Genomic DNA, 7,003 nt, shown 5'->3' on the forward strand with positions numbered 1-7,003 from the left:
GCAGAACCAGTTTAAAAATAGGATCTTGGAGAGTTAACAAATGTGCGGAAAACTGCGTTAAGGTTGGAAAGAATACAGATTCCCAGTTCCTCCGAAGTCATCAGGAGGGTAGAGGTTGTTGGTACAGCGACAGGAACGAGGCACATAAGGCAGTTTTGTTTTTTTTTTTTAAAGATTTTATTTATTTGACGGAGAGAGAGATCACAAGTAGCCAGAGAGGCAGAGAGAGAGGGGGAAGCAGGCTCCCCGCTGAGCACAGAGCTCGATGCAGGGGATGCAGGGCTCTATCCCAGGAACCTGAGATCATGACCTGAGCCGAAGGCAGCAGCTTAATGCACTGAGCCACCCAGGTGCCCCCAGTTTTCTTCTTCTCAAGGACAGTTTGGAGAAGAGTAACTCCTAGAAGAGTGGGTAGCACTGGAATCTTGATCTGCACCCCCATCTCCAACTCTTAATCCCTCTTCCTCTTTGCTTCCTGCTTTGGACAAGTTGGAGTGGTCTTCCCTGTCTTTCCTGCTGGTTTGGAATAACTCTGATATCACCTCCTTCTTTCAGAAATGCTAGATTCAGCCTCGCCCTTGCTTTTCCTTCTTCCAGATATTAAAACGATGAGAGCGAAGAGCCCTTTCTTCCGGAGAAACACAGAAAAGTGTAACATAATGGTGAACAGGCTGGGGTTAACAAGGTACTCCAATGACGCCCAATTACTGTCCCCAAGATGAAGGCTGAGAAGAAACAGTCAGTAGTGGTAGAATCGGGTGGCTTGTGCAGTTTTCCCACCTGGTAGGACTGAGAGACACAAGGGCAAGACGATGGAGCAGGGCAGTGTGGTCCTCCGTTTGCTGGGTTCCTTTCTGAGGGTGGCAAACCAACAAACCAAGACAGTAGACCAGCTGTCCTAACGTCATCCCTAGCGCTGGTGGCTGTGTTGGGGTGGGAAAGGAAGGAGAAGGCGAGCGAAGTGCTCTTTGCCCAAGTGGGGAGAGGGACTTGGAGCCACCTACCTTGGGAACAGAAGGTTTCCCTTCCCCCAACCTTCCCCCAGCTCAGGCTGTGGTGGGCGGCACTCTACTCCCACCCTGCCACATTCCACAGTCCAAACAGACATGGGGACATGGCGACCAAGAACCAGGTGGGCAGGACAATTCCCAGAAGCCTCATGTCTCTGTAGACGCCTCCCAAATTCACTTTCCAGACCTCAACCCGCCTCTGAGATCAAGGCACGTACAGCCACGTGCCCATCTGAGGTCTCTACTTCAGTGTCTAACAGGCAGCTCAAACTTAAATAAATGTGGGAAACCCTTACGTAATGGTCCTTGCTGAATCACCCTCCTTCCGTGCTCTCTTGGAGTGTGAGTTTACTGTTCCTCTGCCGGAGAGGCATTGTTGTTTCTCCAACCACCATTTGAATCTGGGTTTGCCTTGTAACTTGCTTTGGCCAACAAAATGTGCCATTGTGTAGGTCCCAGAGTTTGGACCCTGAAAGGCCTGCAGTCCCCTCACTGCATGGAAGAAGCCCGGGCTTCTGAAAATTCAGTTGCATATGTGGAGCTTGAGCGAGCATTCTTGAGGATGTGAGGCCACCTGGGGAAAGGGGCCCTGAAACCACATGGAATCATCCCAACCTCCAAGCCTCCACACACGCAGTGGCTAAACGTAGCACACCACATAAGACCACAAGACCCACTGTCCCGTCAATCCATGGGATTGTGAGAAATGAATAAATTGTTGTGTTGTGTTAAGCCACTAAGTTTGGGGTGATGTGTCATTCAGCAGTAGATACTGAAACAGAAATTGGTACTCGGAAGTCAGATACTACCATAATTAAACATAACTAAAACACACGGCATTAGCACTGGGCCCAGGAAGCAGAGAGAGATGAGCAGGGCAGGCAGCAAGAAGACTATTAGTCTGGATAGGCAGGGAGGAAATTGTTATTGGATGCTTAAAGGAAGGGTCATCCGTGCGATATAGCAGTGGAATCATTTATGAAACTGTCACCTGTGGTACTTGGAAAATAGAAAATGAACCCAATAAACTTGTTGGAGGTGGCTAAGGGGGTTTCCAAGCAGAATGCTAATAATACCAGTATGTTTTTCTTCACTGTAAATGATAAGCTATTGAAAGAGAAAGAAACTAAAAAAGGAATCAGTTTGCAGGCAAAAATGGAGGGAGAAATAATAAAGAGAACTGTTTCCAACCAGAAGAAACTGGAGAAACTGAAACCTCTGGGCACTGTTGATGAGAATATAAAATCGTGCAACCACTATGGAAAACAATATGGTAGTTCCTCCAAAAAACAAAAAGAGAATGACCACATGATCCAGCAACCCCACTCCTTGCATAGACCCAAAAGAATTGAAAGCAAGACCTTGAAGAGATCACCCATGTCTACAGCAGCATTGTTCACAATAGGCCAGAGATGGAAGTAACTCAAGTGTCCATCAAAGGATGAATGGATAAACCAAATGTGCTACATACATTACATATAATGAAACAGTATTCAGCCTTTAAAAGGAAGGGAATCTGTCATATACTACAACATGAATGAACCTTGAGGATATTTTATTTATTTATTTTTTATTTTATTTTATTTTCTAAGTAGGCTTCACGCCTGGTGTGGAGCCCAACACAGGAAACTTGAAGACATTATGCTAAGTCAACCAAGCCAGACACAAAAAAACAAATACTATATGATTCCACTTATATGAGGTATCTAAAGTAGTCAGATTCACAGAAACAGAAAGTAGAATGGTGGTTCCCAAGAACTGGGGGAAGAGGGAAATGGGGAGTTGTTGTTTAATGGGTACGGAGTTTCTGTATGGCAAGATGAGAAAGCTCCAGAGCTGGGCTGCACAACATTGTGGATATGCTTAATACTACTGAATTGCACACTTCAAAATGGATGAGATCAGTGGCGCCTGGGTGGCACAGAGGGTTAGGCCTCTGCCTTCAGCTCAGGTCATGGTCTCAGGATCGTGGGATCGAGCCCGGCATCGGGCTCTCTGCTCGGCAGGGAGCCTGCTTCCCCCTCTCTCTCTGCCTGCCTCTCCGCCTACTTGTGATCTCTGTCAAATAAATAAATAAAATCTTAAAAAAAAAAAAATGTCATGATCCCCTGCCCAGTTCCTATACCTAAATTGTTTGCAGACCTGAAATCTGTTGAATGAAAATGTGGATGAGTCCCTAAGAGGAAGGACCCTACGACAAGTATATGTTGTAATAATTCCACCAACCCTTCTCCCAAAGGGACTTAACAGCCATTTATTCGGGCAACTGGAACTAGGGGAGGGGGAGTATCCAGCAGGACATAGAGTCTGAAATAAGCCTGATATTCAGAGACCTGAAATGTCACTGTGGACATGGACTACTTTGTGGACTGGACTGATGGGCTCCTGGGCCATCAAAATGGAGTCCTGGCTGAAGTCCATCCTAAGAAGCTCCACGGGTCCATGGCCCCACCTGGTGGTCGTTGCCCCATTCCTGAAGGTGTAACTGGAACTGATTTTGGCTATTCGGAAAGCCCCTACTTTGGGTCTGTTGTCTTGTATGGTAAGAGCTATCACAGTGGGGAAGCTTCGGAAGCTGCGCCTCTCTCCCCACTCTCACACCTCTAAGGCAAGATGGTAAATAAAAAACAATACCACAGGACAAACTGGTGGATGCCAGAGAGGAGGAGAGTTGGAGGGAGGGCAAGAAGGGTGACGGGCAGGGGATGGTCTAGGCTTCCAATTACGGAATAAGTCATGGGGATGAAAGGGACAGCATAGAGAATACAATCAGTGGTACTGTTAATAGTGGTGTTGTATGGTGACAGATGGTAGCTACGCTTGTCGTGAGCATAGCAGACATCAAGAGTTTTGGAATCACTTTGTGGTATATTGAAACTCATGTAATATTGTGTCAACGCTACTTCAGTTTAAAATATGGGCGCCTGGGTGGCTCAGTTGGTTAGGCGGCTGCCTTTGGCTCAGGTCATAATCCTGGAGTCCTGGGATCGAGTCCCACTAGCTCCTAGCTCTGCGGGGAGACTGCTTCTCCCTCTGATACTCTCCCCTCTCATGCTGTCTTTCTCTCTCAAATAAATAAAATCTTTAAAATAAATAAATATGGGCTCCACCATGGCTCCCAAAGGCAGTCTGAGGAGAATCTGCTCCTCCAGGATTTTGGCTCTCAGCCAAGCCCTCCACGTTTTTCCTCAGGAAAGCCTTCATCGTGTCCACCATCCCCATCTAGTAGCACAGAAGAGGGAGGCTACTGTTTCCAGAGAACTGACTTGAAACCTTCTGAAGCTTTTATCAGAAAGATGTCTCGAGATGAAAAAGATGAAAGAATCTCATGGAAGAAGAACGAAGGTGCTGATTATGAAGCTACAACATTTTCCATCTTCTGTAACAACACCCTATTCCTAGTCTTGGTCATCATTGCTTCCTTCTTCATACTGATGAACTTCAACCCCACAGTGAACTCTGTTTCGTCCATAAGAGTTTCATCAGGCCTCAACACCCTCCTGTCTACTGGCTCCAAGTAGACCATGCCGGCTTTGCCCCGGGGCTGTGTGTCCACGGGTGGCGTGTGGCATATGGAAAAGTGGCAGGGCGGTCAGGGTGAGAGTTGCACAAATGTTTGTACAGTTTGAAAAACCCAACAAAATGTAATTCAATGTTTGTTTATTGATTCTTTTTGACAGACTGTTGAAATTAAATGAATTGAAAGGGGAAAAAAATTGGGATGCCTGGGTGGCTCAGTCGGTTAAGCTCCTGCCTGTGGCTCAGATCATGATCTCAGGGTTGGGATCAAGCCGCATGTCAGGTTCCCTGCCCCACATGAAACCTGCTTCTCGATCTCCCTCTGCCGCTCCCCCTGCTTGTGCTTTCTCTGTCTGACAAATCAATAAATAATCTATTTTTAAAAGGGGGAAATTAATTTTAAAATATATATTATATATACATATTATATATATAAAATGGGAGATACATTTTATATATATTACTTATATATATATAATATATATAATATACTTATATATATTATATATAATAATATATAATAAATATATAAAAATAATATATAATTTATAATAAGTAATATATTGTAATATATTTGTAATTATTAATATTATTAATTATTACATATTATTATGTAATAATATATTATATATATACACTATATATATATAGTATATATAATATATATATATATATTTTGGAGAGAAGACAGAAATCAGCGCCACCCTTAAGGATCGCAAGGGATAGCAGTATCTATCATACCTGTTTAATTCGCCAGTCTGGTTCATGCAGAAAACAGATGCGTCCTGGAGAACGACGATGACTACAGCCAGCTCAGCTCAAGCCCTGATTGCAGCTGCCCCACTGGACGTGGTCTCTTGCTAAAGCAGATAAATATGGCTTCAAGTACATGACATGTGGCATGAATATGACATATGCATTCTTCTGTAACCCAATCAGGAAAAGGACCAGAAACAGCATTCACAGGGACTGAACAACATTCATTTAGGTTTGTCCCCAGGCTATACCAACTCTCCCAATCTATGTCATGGTATATTCAGAAAAGCTCTAGACCATGTGGACATCCCAGCGAACGCCACACTGATCCACCACATCAATGATATTGTGCTGATGGGAGAGCATGAGCAAGAGGGGGCTAGCCCCTGGATGGCTTGGCAAGACACAGTCACGCAAGAGAGGGTCTGTTGTCTTGTGTGGTAAGAGGATGCTGTATAGACTCTATGAAGATTGTAGGGACCTCCCCCGGCAGTAGTTTGGGGGATCCAGGAGTCAGAGGCATGCTAGGACATCTCCTATAAAGAAAAGACAAATTGGGCTGCATATCACATCCACTAGGAAACAATACTTCGTGGACCTCTTTGTTCTGGAGACACTATGTTCGCTACCTAGAAACACGGCTCTAGCCCCTATCCTGAGTGACATGCAAGGTGCGGGCTTTGAGTGGGGACTGAGACAGGGATACTGAGCCTGCCCAGCAAAAGGGGGTGGAATGCTGCTAAACACATGGAGCAGGCATATGTGTGGAACTCAGGTGATCTCCGTGGGTACCTCTTGGCACTCTGTTGCCTAACTGTGATAGGAACGGCAAGCGCAGCTCAGCCTGTGAAGGGTGAGGTCATCGGGGCTCAGACCGCCTGGAGAATAAGGGTTTGGGTTACTCCACCAGGCAAGCCATAAAGACCAGCAGAGATGAGAGTGGAATTTGGAGTGGATAATGGAGCAGGGAGTTACCAGTCACAGCCCCAAGACCAGCTATGGCAATAGCCTGTGGTTAACCCACAGACCATCCTTTTCTAGGTCCCTTTAGGAAGAGAGCTCACTAGGACCCCAGAAAGGCCACCCCCACCCCCTGAATGTGTCCGGAGAACGGACCCACATGGTACAAGGGAAGGACTGTCGTAGCCATGGGGAAGCCCTGCTTGGATCTGTCTTCAGGACAAGAGCACTCAGCTGTCAGCCTCTGGCTGGTAGAAAGTTCAGGATCTGTCTCAGTTTTCAAGCCAAGGCACAATCCTCCCAGGCAGCCCCCCACCAATGACTAAGAGCAACGTGAGGGGTCACGAAGGCCCAGACATTTCTGCCCAATGGGACTCCCTCTCACAAGACACCTTGGCCCTGGAGTTCCCCAATGGTTGCCCAAGGTATTATCTGCATTTCAGACTGAGGCTCTCCCTGACCAATCCTGCTTCCTTTCCCCTTTTCTTTCCTAGACATACACCACCTCTGATACCTCTTACACTCACCACTCCAAAGCATCTACTTCCCAGAGGACCCAACCAACACACCTTCCTTCCTCTTGCCCTCCCCAGTGCCACTGGCTAATCCAACCGCAAGGTGTTTGGCTCTAAAAGCATATCTGGTATCTGACCATTTCTCTATCTGTCCTCTGCCAGGCCCTTACCTGAATAACGGCATGGCTTCTCTCTCTCTCTCTCTCTCTCTCTCTCTCTCTCTCTGCTTCAACTCTTCCCCAT

At 46.1% G+C, this 7,003-nt stretch overlaps 1 pseudogene; it reads left to right on the plus strand.

The window, feature by feature from the left end:
- Window positions 1–3,452: 3,452 nt before the first annotated feature.
- Window positions 3,453–4,531, plus strand: LOC116858764 (annotated as a pseudogene).
- Window positions 4,532–7,003: the final 2,472 nt, after the last annotated feature.

This window comes from Lontra canadensis, unplaced genomic scaffold, assembly GCF_010015895.1.
Source record: "Lontra canadensis isolate GAN:19392208 unplaced genomic scaffold, GSC_riverotter_1.0 scaffold142, whole genome shotgun sequence".
Taxonomy (NCBI): Eukaryota; Metazoa; Chordata; class Mammalia; order Carnivora; family Mustelidae; genus Lontra; species Lontra canadensis.